This window comes from Gracilinanus agilis, chromosome 4 (genome assembly GCF_016433145.1).
Source record: "Gracilinanus agilis isolate LMUSP501 chromosome 4, AgileGrace, whole genome shotgun sequence".
NCBI lineage: Eukaryota > Metazoa > Chordata > Mammalia > Didelphimorphia > Didelphidae > Gracilinanus > Gracilinanus agilis.
In genome coordinates, this window is record NC_058133.1 from 500,990,427 (window position 1) to 501,002,146 (window position 11,720).

Sequence of the window (11,720 nt, forward strand, 5' to 3'; positions counted from 1 at the left end):
AGCCAAGTAGGACCCCTTCTTCCTTTGAGTACTCTTAATACATCAGCCATCCCCAAGATGGGGCCCAACTGAGCCTATCCTCACCTACACTCAGTGCTTTCCCTTCCCTTCTCCTCAAATATGGAGGTCCTAGGGAGCATTCCCTCCGGGAGGATCCCTCTGCTAGAGTGACAATGGGTGCTAATGGGTGAATCCTGCTGATAATCCCCACTAATGTGTCAGCACGCCCATCCTGCAGCTTGATGCCTGGACATAGTTAGAATGCACATGTCTCTAGAAGGCCCCCATGAGGTGGTGGGCATTTCAGGCCCAATGACAGGCTCATGGGGGTGGAGGGGCCTGGAGGATCACACCAGACCACTCCCACAGCAACCTCAGAAGGTCCAGCAGCTGCAGCTGCAGCTGACCCAACGGTTGGAACGCCGGCGAGTGCTTTGGTGGCTCTCCCCCGGGCGCTGTAAAAATTAAATTAAAATTTTTTCCCATTTTTCTGTTATTGCAAACACATTGGATGTGGATTGCACAAATGACATCTCTCTCACTCTCTCCCCCTCCTTCTCCCCACCCGGTCCCCTTTCTTCACTTTCTCAAAGCAAGGTCATGGGAGACAGATCCAGTGTTCTGAGGCATCAGGACTGAACCCGTTAAGTGTGGCCAGCAGGCGATATTTCCCCAAAAGGAGAAGAGATCTCATGTGTTAAGTTCCTTCCAGACCTTGAGGTCATAGGGTCCTTGAACCAGAGAGGAAGGGACCCTGAAGGCTAAGTCCATCTGCCTTGTTTTACAGATGAGAAAACTGAGGCCCAGGGAAGCTTAGTGACTTACCCAAGGTCACACAGGTAGTAAATTTACCAGATTGTAGCTCTAGAATTGGAAGAGACCCCATTTCACAATGGGAAACTAAGGTTCAAAGGAGGTTAAATGAGTTGCCCACAGTTATGCAGGTACTGAGTGTCAGAGGTAGGATTTCTTTCAATGAACCTCAGCCATTTTGATCTCCATTCTCCCCCTCATTCCAAAATTGCATCCTTTGCACAAGCCAGTGCACTCTTTACCTTCTAAAGTCTATCTGCCAAGTGTGACTTGGTCTCATTATCTGTCCTTCCTAGCTCCCCTAGGAGCAGAATTTACTCACCACCCCTAACCCCAGGCTCCCAAGGTTGTAAGGAAGGCCAGATCCAACACTTTCCAAACAATTAAAACTAGATCTAAACAATCGGAAAAACATTGATTGCTCATGGGTAGGACAAGCTAACATAATAAAAATGACCATTCTACCCAAATTAATTTACTTGTTTAGTGCCATACCTATCAAACTACCAAAACACTTTTTTACTGAATTAGAAAAAATATAACAAAGTTCATTTGGAAGAACAAAAGATCAAGAATATCAAGGGATTGGGGGCAGCTGGGTAGCTCAGTGGATTGAGAACCAGTCCTAGAGACGGGAGGTCCTAGGTTCAAATCTGGCCTCAGACACTTCCCAGCTGTGTGACCCTGGGCAAGTCACTTGACCCCCATTGCCTACCCTTACCAATACATAGTGTTCACTTCAAGATGGAAGGTAAGGGTTTTAAAAAAAAAAAGAATATCAAGGGAAATAATGAAAAAAAGTGAAGGAAGGGGGCCTAACAGCACCAGATATTAAGCTATATTATAAAGCAGCAGTCATCAAAACAATATGGTACTGGCTAAGAGACAGAAGGGAGGATCAGTGGAATAGAATTGGAGTAAGTGATGTCAGCAAGACAGTGTGTGATAAACCCAAAGAGCCCAACTTTTGGGACAAAAATACACTATTCGACAAAAACTGCTGGGAAAATTGGAAAACAATATGGGAGAGATTACTTTTAGATCAACATCTCACACTCTACACCAAAATAAATTCAGAGTAGGTAAATGACTTGAATATAAAGAAGGAAACTATAATTAAATTAGGTGAACACAGAATAGTGTATTTTTCAGATCTCTGGGAAAGGAAAGATTTTAAAACCAAGCAAGAACTAGAAAAAATTACAAAATGTAAAATAAATAATTTCAATTATATTAAGTTAAAAAGTTTTTGTACAAACAAAAACAATGCAACCAAAATCAGAAAGGAAACAACAAACTAGGAAAAAATCTTTATAACAAAAAATTCTGACAGAGGTCTAATTACTCAAATATACAAGGAACTAAATCAACTGTATAAAAAATTGATAAATGGGCAAGGGACATGAATAGGCAATTTTCAGATAAAGAAATCAAAACTATCAATAAGCACAAGAGAAAGTGTTCTAAATCTCTAATAATTAGAGAAATGCAAATCAAAACAGCCCTGAGGTATCAACTCACACCTAGCAGATTGGCTAAAATGATAGCAGGGGAGCATAATGAATGTTGGAGAGGATGTGGCAAAACTGGGACATTAATGCATTGCTGGTGGAGTTGTGAACTAATCCAACCATTCTGGATGGCAATTTGGAATTATGCCCAAAGAGCTCTAAAAGACTGCCTGCCCTTTGGTCCAGGCATAGCACTGCTGGGTTTGTACCCCAAAGAGATCATAAATGAACTTGTACAAAAATATTTATAGCTGCGCTTTTTGTGATAGCAAAAAACTGGAAAATGAGCGTATGCCCTTCAATTGGGGAATGGCTGAACAAATTGTGGTATGTGCTGGTGATGGAATACTATTGTGCTCAAAGAAATAATAAACTGGAGGAATTCCATGTGAACTGGAAAGACCTCCAGGAATTGATGCAGAGTGAAAGGAGCAGAGCCAGAAGAACATTGTACACGGAGACGGATACACTGTGGTAAAATCAAATGTTAAGGACTTCTGTACTAGCAGCAGTGCAATGACCCAGGACAATTCTGGAGGATTTATGGAAAAGACGCTACCCACATTCATAGAAGTGGAAATTCAGGAGTGGAAACACAGAGGAAAAATAAGTGCTTGTACACACAGGTTGATGTGGACATGATTGGGGATATAGACTTGAAATGACCACACTAATGCAACTATCAATAATATGGAAATAGGTCTTGATAGAAGACACATGTTAAAACCGGTGGAAATGCACATCGGCTATGGGGGGAGGTGTTTGAGGGGTGAAAAGGAAAGTAAGAACATGAATCATGTAACCATGGACATTTTTTCTAAAAAAATTTAAAACTTAAAAAAAAAAATCCAGTGGGGATGAGGAAGATCAAGAAAGAAGCCAGGTATGAAGAAGGCTTCAGGCTTGTCCCTGACCGGCCCTGACCTCTAGCAGGATCATAGACTCTTAGAACTGGAAACGGTCATTGTGATGGAATGAAAAGAATCCTAGATCTGGCATCAAGAGGTTCAAAGCCATGAATACATGCCTTTGACATGCACCACCTGTGGGATTCCAGAGAAGTTATTTCTTAACCTCTCTAGGTTTCCATTTCCTCCTCAGCTTCACTAAACAGACGCTGAGTCTCATTTTGATCTAAAGCTAGTGTCCTGTGACATTAAGGGTCACCTCAGCATGGTCCAAAGACTCTGAAGTCAGAAGATCTGGCTTCAAATACTTCCTCACACTACCTTGGTGACCTTAGACAAGTCATTTACCCCTTTCTAGTCCTGTTTCTTCATTTGCAAAATGGAGCACTGGATTAGATGGAATCCCTTTTAGATCAAAATCTCTGGCCTCACCATCTAGTTCAACTCCTCCCTGGGCAGGAATCACCTCTACTACATTCATGACAAGTTGCCCCTCAGTTTCTACCTGATGCACTCCAGCAAGTCATGAGAACCTCTAGGAGTTGCCTGTTCCACTCCTGGATCTCTTGCCAAGCCCCAATCTGTTCAAGGTCAGTCTCCTCTTCAAGCCCAGACCATTCGAGAAGGGTCTATGGGCTCCTATCTGGAAGTCTTGGAGCCTGAAGCATGCCCAGTTCTTATCAGCAGAGCCAAAGGGAGACACCAGTGTCTGCCCAAAGGGCATGCTCCTCTTGGAACTGGGACAGAGGCCCTCCTTGGTCGCCAGAAGCTAGGGCAAGAGGCCTTGCCTGGGAGGATGGAAAAGCGTCAGTGAAGGAGGTAAGCAAAGAATGCTCTAACATTGTGTTTGACCTGAAAAGTTGGATCACATCAAAAGCAAGAGCCTCCAGGAAGAGGGGATTTGACAATCTCATTTTCAAGGCCAAATATGGATTTCACTCAAAGTGATCACATATGGTGCAACCACATCTAGTGCCGTGCTCAGGTCTGGGCACCACATTTCAGGTCTGGACATTGACAAGCTGGAGCCTGTTCAGAGGCGGAAAGCCAGGAGGGCAAAGGGGCCCGAGACCTCGCTGCACAAGGATCCACTGAAGGGGCTGGGAACATTCAGCCTGGAGAAGACTAAAGCCAGGCATGATTGCTGTCTTCCAGCGTCTGGAGGCCTGTCCTGGGCACTCTGCTGGAGCCCAGCAGGAAGAAATAGAAGGGGGAGAAGTTGCAAGGAGGCAGATTTTTACTCCACGTTAGGAAAAATCCCTAATAATGAGAGCCATAGAAGAGTGGCAAGGACTGCTATGGCTTTCCTCTCCATGGACGGGGAGACTTCCTCCCAAAAGGGACTGGATGGCCACTTGTCAATGTAATTTGTAAAATGGGATTTGTAGATTGGGATGTGCTGGACTAGATGACCTCTGCCCTGGTGGGACTCTAACAGCCATTAACAAACCTGGGAAGAGTTTGTTAACTAACTGTTCTATCCCTTTCTCCAAGAACTTAGTCTCTCCCATTAGAGTGTAAATTCCTTGAGGGCAGGGACTATCTAACTTCTGCATATTATCCCCGAGGGCTTAGCACATAATAAATGTTTAGTAAATGACATTTCCTTCCTCTCTCCCTCCTTCACTTCCTCTTCCCTTTCTTTGTTTCTTCCTTCCTTCCTTCCTTCCTTCCTTCCTTCCTTGCTTCCTTCCTTCCTTCCTGCCTTCCTTCCTGCCTTCCTTCCTTCCTGCCTTCCTGCCTTCCTTCCTTCTATCCTCCCTTCCTTCCTTCATTGCTCCCTAGCATCCTTTCTTCCTATTTTTTTTCACTTTGTTTCTTCCTGCCTCTCCCATTCCTTCTGCCACTCCCTCTATGACCACCCCTCTCCTTCCTTATCACCCACCTTAGAGATCACCAATAGGAAACTGGAGTTGTTTGGCTTCTCTAGCCTCAATAAAANTTTCTTTTCCTTCCTTCCTTCCTTCCTTCCTTCCTTCCTTCCTTCCTTCCTTCCTTCCTTCCTTCCTTCCTTCCTTCCCTCCTTCCTTCCTTTCTTCCTTCCTTGCTTTCTTTCTCTTTTCTCCACTCATATCTGGCAACTAGTTGGTAATTTGGATTAGAATTGGAGTTAGAAAATCTAAGTTCAAATTTTAACTCAGGCTGACTAGTTGTATGATCCTGAGCAAACTAATCTTTCTCTGAGCCTCGGTTTGGTAATCTGTAAGATGGGAACCTGACAGAGTTGTTATGAGTATCAAATAAAATATAACATATGACAAGAGCTTAGCCCACCTCAAAATGCTCCATAAGTGCTCATTCTCATGCCAAGACCAGAATTCTTTCTAGTGCACCAGATTGTCTAACCAGCGAATTAGCCTTTCCTTCATTCTTTGGTTGTTAGTTCCCAACCTCCTGTCTTCCAACAAATTACCTTATGTGTATTTTGTATATATACATGTAGTATGTCAAAGCAGATAGAATCAAGAAGGCCTGAATTCAAGTCCTGCCTCTGACACATTGTGTCAAATGTGACCTTGAGAAAGTCACTCAGTGTCAGTTCTCTAAAATGATAAATTGCTGAGAAACCAATGATCTGAATTGGAAGATGGAATTTACTCACCCAAGGGCTCCTCGTACCAATGAAATCACAGGTTCTGGCCCTCCCTCATCCTTACTTATGTACATGTTGTCTCCCCCCAGGAGAATGTAAGCTGCTCTAGAGCATGGGATTGTACCAATTAGGTCTCTTAATACCCAGGGTCTAGCACATAGTAGGGCTTGATAAATGTTTATTGATCAATTATAAGGGACTGGACTGCACACCAGGGATTTGGAAGACCTGGGATTCCATTCCATTAGTAAACCAGCCCTGCATTCTTAGCATAAATACATCCTGGTGATACTGCATGATCTTTGTGATATATTGGTGTAATCTTCTTGCTAGGATGTTAGTTAAAAATTTTGCATCAATATTCATTAGGGTCAGAGGCTCTGGGTTCAAATCTGGCCTCAGATACTTCCTAGCTATTTGGCCTGGGCAAATCACTTAACCCAAATTATCTAGCCCATGACACTCTTCTGTCTTAGAATTAATACTAAGACAAAAAGTAAGCATTTCATTAAAAAAAATTTTTTTTTAAATCCTTAACTTCTGCCTATTGGCTCCTAGGTGGACGAGTGGTAAGGGTGGACAATGGGGGTCAAGTGACTTGCCCAGGGTCACACAGCTGGGAAGTGTCTGAGACCCTCCTCTGTTTTACCTCTCAAGACCTCATTGTGTCAGAGAAGGAATTGAGCAGGATTCCATCTTTACCTAATTTTTTCAAACGGTTTCTGTGCTTTGGAATTCATTGCTCTCTAAGCATTTGGTAGAATGCATGTGAAGATCCATCTGGTCTGGAGGTTTTTGTTTTGGGTGTTCACTTCGGAATTCTTCAGTTTCTTTTTCTAAGAGAGGGTTATTTAGACTTTGGATTGTTGACCCTTTTTCAACAGCCATCAAAGCCCATAATGTCACCATATTAGCAATGTGTCCACATGTCCACCATATTAACTTGCCTCTATTTACTTCTTCAAGTCATAATACTCTCCCCCTTACACACACCCACACCCACACCCACACACACCAAAGAAGGCTCATAGATTTCTTTAGTCACATCACGTCTATGATGACCCCAAACAATTTTTCTTTAAAAACAAAACAAAACAAAACACCACTTAAATTGTGAGTTGGCTAAAGGGGGTTGGGGGGTGTTTGGGGGAGAGGGAAAGAACATGAAATATGTAACTACGGGGAAAATATTCAAAATAAAAAATTAAAATTAAAAAACCCATTCATGTTTTGTCTTAGAATCCATTCTGAGTATTGGTTCCAGGGCAGATGAGTGGTAAGGACTAGGCACTGGGGGCTAAATGATTTGTCCAAGCTTCCACAAGAAGGATGTGTCCGAGGCCAGATCTGAGGCCAAGACCTCCCATCTCTAGGCTTACCTTGCTATCTACCAAGCTACTCAAGTGCCCTGACCCCAAGGGAAAGAGTTATTCCCATTCAATATAATGTTCACCCACGGAAGAGTCCCCAAGGTAGACTACCCTCACAGGTACGTCAGAGCAAACACCCAGGAGTGTTCAAAGGTAATTTGAAAAGATCCTTCCCAATCCCTAGCAGAACTCTACCCTCTTTAGAGAAGAGTAACCCCCATGGCTTGCATCTGGGAGGTTAGAACTGAAGGATTTAGAATGGGAAGAGTGAATCATCAAGGTCCCCCTCATCCAACCCCCTTTATTTTATAGAAGAAGAAACTTTGGAGGGGAAAGAATTTGCTCCCGGTCATATACATAACAAATAGCTGAGTTGAGATTTGAATCCAGGACTGTGACTCTGAGGTCAAAGTTCTTCCCACTGTACCAGCCAAAGTCCCACCATTAGGAAGTTTGAAAACAGAGCCTTTGCAGCTGGGTGGCTCAGTGGATTGAGAACCAGGCCTAGAGACAGGAGGTCCTGGGTTCAAATCTGGCCTCAGACACTTCTAGCTGTGTGACCCTGGGCAAGTCACTTAACCCCCATTACCTAGCCCTCACTACTCTTCTTCCTTGGAACCTTGGAACCTTCCTCTTCTCCAAGGAAAAAGAGTGGTGAGGGCTAGGTAATTGTATTAGTATTGATTCTAAGATAGAAAGTAAGGGTTTATAAGAAAGAAAAAAAGAAAGAAAGAAAAGAAAACAGCCTTTTCCCTCACTGAACAATGACCCTCTTCTCACCCAGGATGTGAGAGTTTGGAATGGAGTTGGGGGAGTGGGGAGGAGGATGGATATAAAGAGAAAGTAACAGCATGGGTCAATGGAAAGGAGGGCAGAAGAGCTGCTTCTAGGACCAGTCTTGCCACTAACTGTGAAGCCTTAGGCAGGACAGTTCCCTTCTCTGAGACTCAGTTTCCCCCTCTGCAAAGAAAGGGTATGGAAGGGTGGGATGACAACCCTTGTTTAGCTCTTATATTCTAAGATTCTCAGAATCTACTATTCTAATATTGTATGATTCCGGAATAACATCATTTCCATGTTGCTGCCAAGAAAGGGGCTATCAGATCCCCCAACCCAGACAGGATTAGGCTCAAGAGACTTTTTGTGTCCATCCTGTCCATATAGCCAGCTCCCCTCCCAACCCAGCCACCACCTTCCCCTTTGCTCCAAGCACAGGCCTGGGCTTCAAACATGTCCCAAGTGAGCACTTGGCAGGTTCAGCCAGTGATTCATGCCCCTCTAACAGGCTCCAGGGATGGCCAGGCCAAAGTATGCAGGATATTCTTGGCCGGCAGCCGACACACGGCCTCATCATTAACTCTGGATTAGCCTGGGCCAAAGGTGGGAGGTGGGAGAAGACCAGCGCCCCCACCTCCCAATGGCCAGAGAAGCAGACAAGGGGATGCTCTGGCCATTGGGCATGTCTGAAGTACCATTTGGCCAAGAAGGGAATCTTAGAACAGCATCATAATCCAAGGCCACATCTGGGGCCCAGACAGTCTGGGGCAAGAACTGGGGTGGGAGGGGAGAGAAGGGAAGACTGCCACCTGCTTTATGTTCTGGGCTGAGGTGGGAGTCGAAGCCATTGGGATGGGGAGGGGAGGGTTGCCTGTCCAAAGTCCATCAGTCTCCTCCTGGAAGCAAGACCAGCTCAGGAGGCTAAGGCCCTACAAAAAAACCCCACATACACATGCTTGGGGGTACACACATGCACATACACATACCTGCATCACCATCACCATTATCATGCCCCCAGTCCACAGACTGATTCGGATCCTGTTTGTTTACCAGAAAGGCCCATCCTTTCTCCTTTCTCCATAACGGCTCCACCACTTCTGACCTTTACTAAACCAACCCCATCCCTTTATTTATTAATATAGACATCATCAACCCCCAGTCTGTCTTTCTGGGATTCTCCAATACTGAGTTAAGACCACCAACTGATGCTTCTGAGCAGGGATAGCATCAAGCCCTCTCTGCCACCTTGACGCCATTCTTCTATCTTATGTGTCTCCTCTCTGACTTTCTTACTGCTTATATTCTCTCCCCAAGAAGGGTATGGGACCCTGAGGGCAGGAACTTTATTTCCCCCATCAGACCAAGGTCCTCCCTAGGGACCAGTTCTGGTATCCATCTCTTGCAAGTTCTCCCTTCAGAGATGACGAGGTGGAGGTATAGATACCATTGGGGCAGGAGGAGAGATACCTGCCCATTAATCATTTGTGGTTTATTCAGAGAGATAAAGCGCACACACACACACACACACACACACACACACACACACACACTCCCCCCCAAGTGCTTACTTCAGCAACAGGTGTAAGAAAACCTCAACAATCATGCAGTTGGATTCTTATGTGCTAAAGATAGACAAAGTGAAGAAGAGCTCAGCGTTGGGTGGGACTGATTGATTAAGGAAGCATTCCTGCATTTTATGGCAGGGCTTAAGTAGACTAGGAGCAAGGCTTGGTGGAAAAAAGGGAGATTAAAAAAGAGAGAAGGATTATCAGATCTTAATTTAGAGCTGGAAGGGACCCTGGAGGTCATCTGGTCCAACTTTCTCATTTTATAGATGAGGAAACTGCATCCCAGTGATACCCAAGGGCTTCCTGTGACACTTGATAAACTGGGTCAGTTACTGAAGTAGAGCAAGCAGCCCTCACAAGATCATGGACCATCTTCCACCATCTTCCTTAGGCATACAGGAAGTCAGTATGTCACTATATAAATTATCCAGAGACGTAGTCAAGTATGTGGGTTACCCAGAAAGTCACACTGTACTCGGACTTCCAACATTGCTCTGGCGTATGAGTGGAATCATTTTCCTAAAAAGCTGTGTTTTCCCCATTGGTACCAGGCAGTGCTCAACCTGAGAATGCTCAGACAACTTCCCTTTCCATCATTGCCTAACCATATGGCTTCTTGCTGAAATGTTGGATGGATTTTGAATTTAGACTAGAGGGATAAAAATGAAATATAAAATTATGATATAAATATAAAATTTTTCCAGAGGGTCTTTTTTTAATAGAAAAATGTATGGCTCTACCCACATTTACATCTGGTAATTCCTCTTTCAGCCTGATCAACCCTCAACATTCATAGAACTTGGTCGCTCAATTTACTGTGGCCACATAGTTTACTGGATATAGAGGAGCATGGGAATGAAACCAACCACATGCTTTGAAGGCTATGTCTCTCTCTGTGTCTCTCTCTGTGTCTCTCTCTCTCTTCTCCTTACATGCCCAAATAATAAACAGATACTATTTCTTAAGGGTAGAAGAAAAAGAAGAATTTTGAAATCTATATTCTGTTCAATTAGATTCTCTCTATTAGAACTTCCAGAGCTTCTCTTTGATTCTGTACAGATCAAAGAGATAAAACACCGTTTAAAGTAACTTATCAATATCTTTTGGCCTCATAATACTTTTATTTCCAAATCTATCTATCCCACCTTACCCAGAAATCCATGCTTTGTAACAAAGAATAAAAGTGATAAAGAGATATACAGAGAGGGGAGAGACAGAGACAGAGGCAGAGAAGTTTAGGCTCATTTTCTGATTCTGGCAATAGATGTAATGCTTCCCCACCTTTATAAAGAAGACAGGTGAGTTTTTCCCTTTTTTCCTACAGGACAAGCTTGATCCTTCTAATTCCACAGCATTCAGTTAGTTTGGGTCATTTAGTTATGTTATCCTTTCCATTAACAATGTTGCAATTATTGAGTAAATCATTCCCCTAGTTCTGCTTGCTTGACTTTGCATCAGTTCATACAAATCTTCCAAGGTTCTCTATATGCCTCACTTTCTATGGCCCAATAATAAATATTCTTTTGCATTCATTTGCCACCATTTATTTATCCATTCCTCACTTGATGACTATCTCTTTTGGCCAATTGCCATTGTGTAAATGGTACTATACAACAAGATTCATAGAATTCAGAAAAGAGACGGTTCAGAAGGTTTCTTGAATCCCCACACTGTCCACCACAGAGGCCATCTCCTTCATAAAGGCACTGGGTCAACTGGCCCAGAGACTTCTTAAGAGGAGGACTTGAACTTGGCAGATAGGACCAGGCATTTCAAAGCAGAGCTACACTTTATCTGGGTCATGGAGCACTGAATCCTGAATACAATTAATATTTCAAGTGTTCATTCTTTCATGGATTTGGGTATTCTCCCTACCAATACAAGTCACAATTCAAAGTTTTCATGAGTTGTGGTGGCTGGGAAAATTCCTTAATTTGTGGCTAAACTCATGGGAATAAACCCCTTTCCTCCTAGCCTGGCTTGTCCTTGAAGCATGAAATCCATGACTGAGCCTGGACTTGAAAATTGGCAAGACAGTCAGATTGTTGTTTGCTGAGATGAGTTTCAAGAGTCCAGAGTCACCTCTTCATGCTGCAATAAGACATCAAAGCTAGACTTGAATATGAACAACATTAGAGAGAAAAAAAGGAAAGGAAAGGAAAGGAAGAAAAGAAGAGAAG